Source organism: Rhodnius prolixus, unplaced genomic scaffold (assembly GCF_049639745.1).
Source record: "Rhodnius prolixus isolate KJV_2025 unplaced genomic scaffold, Rpr scaffold_5, whole genome shotgun sequence".
Lineage (NCBI taxonomy): Eukaryota > Metazoa > Arthropoda > Insecta > Hemiptera > Reduviidae > Rhodnius > Rhodnius prolixus.
In genome coordinates, this window is record NW_027411624.1 from 12,025,864 (window position 1) to 12,037,927 (window position 12,064).

Consider the following 12,064-nt stretch of genomic DNA (forward strand, 5'->3'; position numbering starts at 1 on the left):
AATAGAGAACTCAGCTAAGATTAATTGCCACTGTATAGTTTGTATTAATTTAAGAGCAGGCCATCGTAGAGGCAGGTGTGTATTTCACCTGCATGACCTAATTTGATGACTACCAGTATCAATTCTACTTAGTATGATCTAATAGTGTTAAAAGTTTAAAAACATTCAATTGTAAACTTTCTGTTCCACATACGAGTAATATAATGAAGTTTTCACATGATTCCATCAAATAGATACAATCTTATTTACTATCTGATACGTCCACTAAATTTAAATTTATTAGGTTAAAGTTTGAGCATAGTGAATAGATAGTTTTATCTAGACACAATAATCTGTTGTTCACACAGGGAAGGGATTATCTTTGCGGTTAACGTATTGGATTTCCACGCGGAGGTCCCGGGTTCGAATTCAGCTGTTGTCCCATAGATTTTCTCTTCCTAGGAGCTTCTTGTTGTCTGTAACTTTCAGAACACTGCCCGGAGGCCGGCAGTGCACTGAAAAAAGCTCTGGGCGCCAATAACCTCAGATGTTGACGCGCCTTAAATCTTTAAAAAAAAAAGACTGAATTTTTCTTATCTAAATTTACATATTTAAATTTTCTTGCAGCTTAGGATAATAAAATGATCCTATTGCAGCTAAAATGAGGTAACAGCATCCCTAAAAAGCCATTAAAATAGCCCTAAAAACCCCTTACACCAAATAAAACTCAAAATTTTGGCAACTAGCTAGAAAATAACAGAAAACCAGATTGAGCGTTCTGAACTAATTCTTTTCAAATTCGAAATTTATAGTTACGTATTTCGTAATCATAGTGTCTGTAATATTAAAGATTATTAAGAAACCTTGATCATTAGTATTGAATTTAGCCAGTTATTACAGTTGGTTTGATTTTAAAAAAAGTTTTGATATTTTGCAATTATTTTTTTCCCTCCTTTTTTGAACTTGTAGTTCAATAGTTTTGCTATATTTCAAAGCATTCCTACAATGGACACATCAAACGACGGTCATCAACATCGAATACATATATTGGAACCAGAACAGATCCATTACAATTGGACAGTAGCATCACAAAGAAAACCGTTATACAAAGGTTTTCCGATTTACTATATATTCTCTACGAGTTCCTGGTATTCGTTTGTCATAACGGGGGGCTTTTGGAAAAAATATATAAAATAAAGAACGACCTATTTTTGTAGATATAAAATGGAAAATTTTCAAAATGGAAATTGTAATAAGAATATTAATATGTATTGTGTGGTTCATGGGTTCGATTCCCGGTATCTAGGCCTTGGATTTTATTTAATGTTTAATATGAGAAATTTACAGTAAAGTAAGAGTATGTATGCTAGGCGCCTCCGTCCGCGACACCTAATTGGTATTTGGACTTACAAGTTCGTTTGAATAAATAGGCAGTTACTTTACTTTTAATAAGAATATTAGAAGGGTGGAAGGGATTACCTCAGTGGTAACTGTATATTGGATTCCCATCCCTGGTTAGAATCTGGACCTTAGATTTTCTATTTTTAGGAGCTTCTTACAAAAAACACTGTCCGGTGATGGGACAGTCTGTAACAAGAGAACTGTATGTCCCATACCTTCCTCGGATGCCCTTTCTTCTTTCACATCCCACAGCATCATTCTTCAACAGATTTAATATGACTCAATTCGTACTAGTCATGCCAATTTTATAGGTTACCTTGAGCTATATTTAGATAAAAGGGTGACTTGGAACCCGACTTAAATGAACTGAAGGCGCTATCCACCACTTAAAAGAGTGTTAGACATACGATCTAATCTTTCACTTAATAATAAACGACTTACATACACTTCTTTACTAAAACCCAACTGAACTTACGGTATTGAACTGTGGGGTTCAAAGAAACGCTCCAATCGTCAAAGAATTCAATCTCTTCATTCAAAAATTCTCCGCACTATCGTTAACGCTCCATTTTATGTTTCAAATCTAATCCATCCACACAGAAACTTGGAAATCCCGTTTGTAAGTCCAGGTAGCTCGAACTCCCTACAGAAACTTAAATCAGAACTTACAATCTCCTCTTGTCAGTCATTCATCATCTCTTTGCATTCCAGGTTAACCTCCAAGTCGATTAAAACGCCAAAGCCCTCGCGATTGTCTCTCTTTTGAACAAAATCTTGGATAAGAGTTAAGGTCAGTGTTACCGCAGCAGTCACTTCTCCCCGCAGTTAGTTGAGTGTGCATTATTGACAATTTCTGTCATTGTTATTTAATGGTGCAGCTAGCGCTGGTGTTACTTTCGAAATGAATTAAAAAAAATAAAATATCTTTCAATTTTGAATTTACAAGAATAATTTACGAATCCCACCATTTCTACTTACAGGAAAATAAATTGAGGGAAAAGTAACATTCAACCTACGATTTCTCATCGCCCGTAACCAGATAAGCGTGTTTGACGTCAAACCAAGTCTCTATTACGGTGCGTTCGACGTGTATTCTTGCTGTGAAGAATATAAAATTGCCATTAACTATAAAAACTCGAAATTTTAATAAAATACAATAAGAATATTATTTGGTGGGATGTTTCCTTTATCTTACCAATAGAACTACGGTGGGAGTCGGCCAAATGATAAGTGGTTGGTACATGTTTGGTCTCCGCATTAGAGATTGGGAATTAGGCACACAAATAGAAGCTCATAACCCTTGTGCAATACCCGTTTTTACCTTAGATATGAGGTTCAGACCTCAGTACGAGCATGATTTCATTTTGCCCAGAATTCAAAGCTCTTTTATTCCTTGAAAAAAAGCTCTTGCGTCTCTAGTTAACTAGGCAATGCTTACGTGAAGCGGTGCAAGATTTTTGAATGAGCAGAGAATGCTCTGTAATCTCAAGCCCCAGAGATTGCAGTGACTAATAAGGACGTTGTAAACTTTTAGTTGTTTTGTCCTGCGTTCGACGTGTATACAAGTCATTGTCTGATTTTAATTCCGCACACTGTGGGTATTTTTTTTTAAACTAAATTCCACGCTTAACTGCTTGAACAATAATTAATCTCATCTCATTACTGAATATGTTCAGCATAATTAGTATTTCACACTCTTCCTCACAGGTAAAATAATCACATTTAATTAAAATTAAATAACGTTAATTGTTCTAAATACACAGTTAACGCGTTCACTTGGATAGGAACTGTTAAACAACCTAAAACTATAACCTAGTTAATCATGTTTTCTTTTAATCGATTCTGAATAATTATAAATGAAAGCACACAGATATGAGTACAAACAGAAAGAAAAAAGCTTATTAAAAATGTGGAAACTTAAGGAGGAAAACTCAGCTACCAAAATTAAAAAAAAAGGGAACTAAGCTAAGTTTAAATTTAAATAATTTATGAAAATATAAATTTAAAAATCAAATATTTGAATTAACAAATTAGTTTATATTCTACTCACAGTGAAATTTGGTGGAAATTGCATTACTTCTTACCTGAAAAACAAAAAAAAATTATTTATTTGATATTGTCCATGAAGAACAAACAAAAGAAATAGTTTCGAGACAGAGAGGGTCAGAATTACAAACAGGAAGTGGTGAAGGATTAAGCTCAGATGGTGGGTGGCAGGAAGTGCTCAATCTCCCCTTTTTCACTACGTCATAAAATGTGACTTAATTAATTTTTACCCAAAACAAATACACTACATTTTTAACGTTTTATATAGAGGAGCCCCATACTGCTTGACAAACGTTCGAAACTTAACCTCCTCGTACATAACAAATGACTCTTACGTATAACTGCTGTTACTGCGACCTATTTGGTCATACGGCATCGAAGTATGGGGATCGACTAAGCGTTCCAACTCACTACGCCTCCCAGACATTACAGTCCAATAATACTTCAGAAAACTTCTTAACGCTCCGTTCAATGTATCTAACCTCACACTATCCATAACGACCTTAAAATCCCTTTCATTACAGATCTTGCTAACACTCGTTTTCTCAAATTTCATTCCTCTACAGCAGCTCATCCTAACCCTCTCAAAGAACACCTATCTTCCTCCACATTTCCAGGTAATCCTCTAAGAAGATTGAAGAGAAGATGGTCTCATGATCTACTGTTATCGTGAGAGCAGTATAGCAAAGCACGTTACTGGAGTGACACCACTAGGTGCCTTCTCCACTCATAATCTCTTCTATTTCTTTTTTCTTATACCATATTTGCTTGTTGCAACAACTGTTGCAGTGGTAAATTACAATAAAAGATATAAAAAAAAATATACATATAGAGGCGAATCACTCGTATGGCCTCTTTCTTAGATTATTTTAGGGTAACAAAAACCACAATAGCGCTAAATTTATTTCTAATACGAGGGTCGTTTGAAAAGTCCGTGCAAAGTCAGAGAGATAGGTTATGTTTAGTTAGTAGCATCTCTTGGAAGAACACACACCAAGTTTCAGCCAGATCGGTCTATTCCTTTGTGTTTGGCATTCGTTTGAATCGAGGAAGTCGAGTGATTTTCAAAAAATGGACGAAAAAGAATTTCGTGTGTTGATTAAACACTACTTTATGAAAGGCAAAACGCCTCAGGAGACTAAAGAGAAGCTTGATAAACATTATGGTGACTCTGCACCTTCGATTAGAACAGTTTATAAGTGGTTTCAAAATTTTCGGAGTGGCCATATGGGCACAAGTGACGCTGAACGTTCTGGACGGTTACTACTCTAGAAATCATTGATAAAATCCATGATATGGTGATGGATGACAGAAGAGTGAAGGTGCGTGAGATTGCTAGTGCTGTGGGCATCTCGAATGAACGGGTACATAATATTTTGCATCAACATTTGGACATGACAAAGCTATCCGCAAGATGGGTGCCGCTATTGCTCACGCTTGACCAAAAACGAAATCGTGTGAAGTGTTGCAAGGACGGTTTGCAGCTGTTCCAGAAGAATCCGCAGGACTTTAAGCGTCATTTCGTCACTGAGGATGAAACATGGATACATCACTATACTCCTGAGACCAAAGAACAATCTAAACAATGGGTTACCAAGGGGGAATCTGCGCCAAAAAAGGCGAAGACCGTTTCTTCGGCAGGAAAGATTATGGCGACTGTCTTTTGGGATTCGCAAGGAATAATCCTCATCGACTATCTGGAAAAGGGTAAAACTATTACAGGTGCATATTATTCATCGTTATTGGACCGTTTGAAAACCGAGCTGCAAGAAAAACGCCCACGATTGGCCCACAAAAAAGTCCTTTTCCATCACGACAACGCACCAGCTCACACCTCAGCAGTTGTGGTCGCAAAATTAATGGAAATAGGGTTCCAACTCGTTTCACATCCCCCCTATTCTCCAGACTTGGCTCCCTCGGACTACTATTTGTTCCCCAATATGAAGAAAAAGATTTTATTCAAACGAGGAGGTGATTGCAGAAACGAATGGCTATTTTTCAGACTTGGACAAATCCTATTATTCGGAAGGGATCAACAAACTAGAGCAGCGTTGGACGAAGTGTATAAGCCTAAAAGGAGACTATGTTGAAAAATAAAAAAGGTTTACCCCCAAAAATTAAGTAGTTTTTATTTTTGCACGGACTTTTCAAACGACCCTCGTATAGTGGGTGGCGTGAGCAATGTACGTACAAAAACTTGAAACGTAAGTGTCTAAATAACAAGGGCGGAAAAACAGAAATGCAAATGAAGTTGAAATGACCCTGTAAACCACACGAAATGAGAAATGCAGCACCTTAATAACAAAAATGGAAACTGCGCACCAATTTATAATTGGTGTAATTTATTAATGATAAATCTCTCCAGGAAACTGTAGTAAGAGAAAATTTAATTAACCATTAAAAAGGAAACCCCAAAGTTTGATCATGTTTTCCTAGGTATATTAATGATGAAAATCACGCGATTTCCCGCAGACATATAAACTTGTGCGCCAGGTCAGACAGTAGTAGTATAAATGTTTGGAATTGGCGATCAATGTTCATATACATTCTCTCACCTCCATTTCTTGCCTTCTGACCTAGTTCATCCAATCAATTTGCATTAAAATACTATAACGATCGTGGTCGGAGTCATGGATTTTAGTCAACTTAATTTTTATGTTTATTTTTTAGAAATAATATTTTTGCTTAAATAAAGGTGTGTCAGAAGCAATTGTAATCAAACGAGCTGATGCATTTTTAGTTTTTTGTTTCTAATGGCAAAGTATTGCCCATTTTTTCAGGCAGGCTTTACGTCCAACTACCAAATCAGGTGGACGGAGACGACTAACAAACCTCTTTTATATTTTCACAAATTAAACAATTATAAATAAAATAAAATCCAAGACCTTGACTAGGAGAATCGAACCTACTAAACCAACAATACATCTCAGCATTGCGGGTCTTGCCTATGAGATCACGGAACTATATTTTTCTTTAAAACGCTACCTATAATTGGAATAATTTATCACTTAGTTCAGAAGAACTAACTAAACACGAATAACATCATAATGTCGCAAATACTGAATAAATTAAAAAGCATTCATAAGCAAACTTAGGTTAGTTAGGGTAAAGAGTGTTTACAACCATAAGAAGTTGTAAAACAACCCAACTCCTTTGATGTAAAACAGTCTCCCTAATTTCCCTTCTCGTATTAACGCACACTTATGTTTAGTGGCAGATAGATGCGGAAGCACAATTTTTACTTTCAACAATAAAGTGAGAAAACATACAATAAAGAAAAAATAAAGTTGTCAGGGCGCCGAGCTGCCTAGGCTTAAATCGAATCAATTAACTTGCCCTAACTTCCCCCAAAAAAAACTAGCCTAACTTTAAGCAATTAATCAACCTGCAACATGTGATTTTTAATTAATATCTGTTAATCATTAATTATGAATAATGAACGTAATAATGATTGATGATTATAATTTATAAATAATCACCTTAGGATATTAAACTACTTACATAATAATTTTTTACAGCATACTTACGATACATTTTTTAATTAAAGCAATTCATTAAGTCAGGCCCATTTATATTGATGTAAAATACAGTGGCGACTATGGAACCCACGATTGGAGAAGATGAACTAACAGGACAGTGTAGTTTATCAGAGAAAGTAAACGGAATGCTACATTGTAATAATTATAATATTGAAATGAAGGTTTTCGGGTACTTGATCAATACTGAAAACCAAATAATCAACATTATTCATGCAAAAATATTGATCATGTGGGTCAATAGTATAGTAAAAGATTTTGAGTATTAAAAGAATTAATTTCATACTAATAATGGTACATTAAGGGCATGATTATTAACAGTATCTTTAACAAAAACTTACAGTTTAAAAATTTAAGTATGAAGGTTGATTTGAAATTTAACGAATTCGCAAACCTCCGAAATTTAACCTTCTATATCTCAATAACTATTATCACTAAAACATTGCTATTTATACCAGTTATAGAGCTAGCTTTTCTCTACTATTCGGTAAAGAATTCATTGAAATCTGAACAATACGAACAGAGATACAAAGGTTTGAAATTTGAACGATTAACACCACCTCGAAAATTTAACCTTCTATATCTTGATAACAATTATCACTAAAACATTGCTATTTATACCAGTTATAGAGCTAGCTTTTCTCTACTATTCGGTAAAGAATTCATTGAAATCTGAACAATACGAACAGAGATACAAAGGTTTGAAATTTGAACGATTAACACCACCTCGAAAATTTAACCTTCTACATCTCAATAACTATTATCACTAAAACATTGCTATTTATACCAGTTATAGAGCTAGCTTTTCTCTACTATTCGGTAAAGAATTCATTGAAATCTGAACAATACGAACAGAGATACAAAGGTTTGAAATTTGAACGATTAACACCACCTCGAAAATTTAACCTTCTATATCTTGATAACTATTATCACTAAAACATTGCTATTTATACCAGTTATAGAGCTAGCTTTTCTCTACTATTCGGTAAAGAATTCATTGAAATCTGAACAATACGAACAGAGATAAAAAGGTTTGAAATTTGAACTATTTACACCACCTCTAAAATTTAACCTTCTATATCTTGATAACTATTATTACTAAAATATTGCTATTTATACCAGTTATAGAGCAAACTTTGCTCTACTATTCGGTAAAGAATTAATTGAAATCTGAACAATACGAACGGAGATACAGAGGTTTGAAATTTAAACCATGTGCAAAACCACCAAACTTTAACCTTCTCTATATCACTAAAACATTCATATGTACAAACTATAAACGGTACTAACTATTCCTACATTGGCACACCTGTATCGCGGAGCCGTGCTAGTGGGCGGAAGCCTTCGCTAGCCACTGCCTTATCTTTGAACGATAAGAGAAAGAGTTATGGGAACTTTCTTTACTGAAAATAAAAACAGGAATTCAAGGAAGATTTGGTTGAAGAAATTTATTACTTTGAGAGCAGTGAAAGAAACTAGGTATGTAGAAGATCGTTCTCATTTATGTAATTAGTTCAATTTTTAGCCGCCCATTAAATACGTGCATTATGTACCAAATTAACTCTGTAATAACGGCTATAAGTAATATCGAAAAGAGCTAATTGCGATTGGTGGGCCTTTAGATCATACGAGGCGTATCATTATGTATTTATATGCAAATACGATTGTAAAATAGTTCCTTCATTAGTGTAACTGTTATTGCTAAATTACGCCCAAGAGAGTTAAAAAATTAAGTTACTAACTTCAGATCAAACCTATAGTACATTTGCTAAAACTTGCAATTTCCTTGATGACGCGCAATTGAGGCCGTTAAAACTTTAAATATTCACATTTGCTTAATTGAAATGCAAAATTAGAAGTAGTATAATTATGGATTGCTTCGATTTCTGCAAGAGAATTGCGTATTTTTCGGAGGCGGGCTTTACGTCCAACTACCTAATTAGGTGTCGTGGACGGAGGCGACTAGAAAACATATGTTACTGTGAATTTCTTTTATTAACCATTAAATAAAATCCAAGGCCTAAGACCGGGAATCGAACCCAGTACCACAATATGTACAAATTAGCTTTGTAGGCCTCGCCTCTAACCGCTCGGCTACCGTGGCGCCTAAGTGTAGTACTGTGACAAAACTAAAATAATACAAACCATTCAAACGGCAACAAATTATTCCGCAGTTGATTTTTGGGACAGTCATGAACATAATTATTTTTTTTTTCGCAGCGGTAAAAAGCAGTAATAAATCTGGCTGAACATCCGGTCATTCCTTTAAAGGCTGCATTTTCTTTTGCTAGGTAAGTAAGGAAGGAAGTCCTTTAAATCCGAAAAATTTGGTTTTTACAAATTTGTCTGTGGGTGTATGTATGGGTTTCGAACTTAATTGCAAAAAAAGAAAAGTTCAAATTTTGTATTTAGCTTAGACAAATAATTACAGAGGTTAAAAATGGTTAAAAAATTAGTGGAAGAATCATTTTACTAAATAAATTCTTCAGTTCTTTTTCTGGACATTTTAAAGAAATATTCTATTAAGATTTAGTTTTGGTTTTGAGTAATGAGATTGGTTTAGCCTTCAAGATATCACTTTTGTTTTATGTACGGATTTAAAAATAGTATAAGGTTGGTTATGAATGAAGAATGAGTTAAATGATTTTGAAAAATGAGAATTAGGGAAGAGATTAGCCCAGTGGTTAGCGTATATTACAGGATTCCCGACGCGAAGATCACGGATTAAAATCCAGCTAATGGCTCCTTCCTAGGAGCATCTTACAGCTCACTATGCACTGAATAAAGATTTGGTCTTAAATTAAAGGAAAAAAAAAAGATAGAAGAGAATTTTAGTAAAGTCAGGTGAGTCTCCACACCAAATTTTTTATTTTACACTTATTTCGACGTGAAGTTTAGTTATTAGTAAGGAAAAAAAAAAATAAGTTAGGAACCCAACTCCAAAAGTTGTAGATCAAAAATGTCAACCAACTATTTGAAAAATGATACGATACTGTATTAGTGTATGTTATTTGGTTTGTAGAAGTTATACCGAAGTTAGGAGAGTTGTTATTGGATAAGTTTTAGAACTGTAAGTAATGTCAAACGACAAAGACCACTTCCAGCACTTTATAATAATGTATACTAACTTAAGTTGGTGTCTTTACTTAGTACTAGCAATTAGAATAATTGATTTTTTTATTTTTTAAATAATTGTTTGTGCAGCTCAAGGATAGCGGGAATATTTTTAAAAATAATTCCAATCATCATACCAACTAGTTTCAGAGTAACTTAAATCCCCCTCCCAACTTTACACGCTCAAAGAGAAAACATAAATTATGAACGAAAAAAATATTACATAAGCAAGGGGTGGGTGATGGTCTAGTGGTCAAGAACGTGGCTTTGTGTGTGGGAGATCACCAGTTCGAATCCCGCGTATGACTACTTTTTATTTGTTAGAAAAAATTCTTTATAGTAAAGTATGGAGCTTCCGCCCCCCCGTCCAAGACACCTAATTGGTTGTTAGAAGTTAAGCGAAAAATAGGCGATTACTGCACCTTACATACGAGTAAGTAAGGCGCAAAGCACCCAACCACCAAAACCCAACTTCACCGGTTATAACCAAATGTAGACTGGACACTAGTAACAACCCTTTTTCAGGGTTGCGAAAGGTCAAGTCGGTTATACTATTATTGCTGCGGTAAAGCCTCTCCTTGACCCCAAAATTGCAGTAAGTACAATATAGTACTTGGGTAAGAGGCCCACATTATCTCGTTATAAGATGTTATCTCTATAACTTCGTGCAGTAATTCTTGCTATCTCCATATCTTCGTGCAATAGTTTCTATCTCCACTGCTTTTTTTTTTTTTTTTAATTTCTCCAATTATATTATTACCTATTACATAAGAGGAAGTATTGCGCGCATGCGTGTCAAATTTTTTATATAGAATTTAGACCGGAAATAACTGTTTTAGAGGTCACCTGAAGAGTAAAACGTATAGATGGGTCTCTGTGCGTGTGTAGACAGTGTTGCCTGCATACAGAATAAATCAAATTTGAAATCCAGTTCGGGGTGTTACATCATTGGACCTTGGACCCAACAATTTAAGGAACAAAATTAGAGAACCTAAAACGCTGCTGTGCTGAAACTATGAGTAATGTAATCGCCTATTTTTTTTTTAAAGGTGGGGCTTAACGTCTAACTACCAATTAGGTATCGTGGACGCGGGGGTCGGAAGCTCATACTTTACTTTAAACAATTTTTTTCTAACAAATAAAAAGTTGCTATAAACGGGATTCGAACTGGTGACCTTCCACACACAAAACCACGCTCTTGTCCACTAGACCAACACCCGCCCATCTGTACTGAAACGATTTTTTATTTTTTAGAGGATTTTTTCTTTTTTTAAACGGCTCCTAAGATATTCTTTGAATATGGCATACTAATTGCATATCATGCGGATGTAATAATACATTTAAGGATAATTCACATCAGAGCACTTTTGAATGAGTAAACTTGCTTCCCTCTAACGTGTCATTTCAGTGAAATTTACAATTTCACTACCTATAAAATATTATTAAATGTTTTTAATGAAATTCAACATTTTAAGAAAATCAACGATCAGGAGAACCAACTCCTGAAATATTTTATTTTCAGTTTTTTAGCGGTTTTTCTCCGATAATGGTAAAGAATGTGCTAGTTATTGCATTGTTTCAATTTCCGCTGTACAATAAGATTTACCCATTAAATTAGAAGATTATTGTCTTACCTAATCCGCAGATATATCTTAATGTAAACGAAAGTTGATAAATATAACTATTTTATTACAAAATTTGTCCTTAAAAGAAAGGAATAAAAGGAAACTATCCTGGAAAAAGAATACATGAATAAAATGAAGATAAATTACTTTCCTGATAGTTTTCCTTAGAAAATTGCTAAAAGAAGAAATAAAAGTTTTTCTTTTAAAAAAACTACCACACATATCCCATGTGACACGTTAAGAAAAAAATAGGTCAGCTTGACCTGAAAAGTTATAAAAGAGAAATAGAAAAGAGAAAAAGAGGTTAATGCACTGAAACTGGGATGTGTAACGGGGTAAGGCCATTAATGGGATAGGCGGCTC

The 12,064-nt window shown here is 34.6% G+C and overlaps 1 protein-coding gene across 6 annotated transcripts in view; it reads right to left on the minus strand.

Moving 5' to 3' along the window:
* The window catches only part of Oatp30B (Organic anion transporting polypeptide 30B), a 235,110-nt gene that overhangs the window by 47,273 nt on the left and 175,773 nt on the right, over positions 1-12,064 (minus strand). Inside the window, exon 2 of one of the 6 annotated variants that reach the window (XM_074135389.1) lies at positions 3,431-3,464. The exons of the other annotated variants lie outside the window; for them this stretch is intronic. The gene's annotated coding sequence lies outside the window, so the exon portion shown is untranslated. The remainder of the gene's footprint in view (positions 1-3,430; positions 3,465-12,064) is intronic. 6 annotated transcript variants of the gene reach the window in all.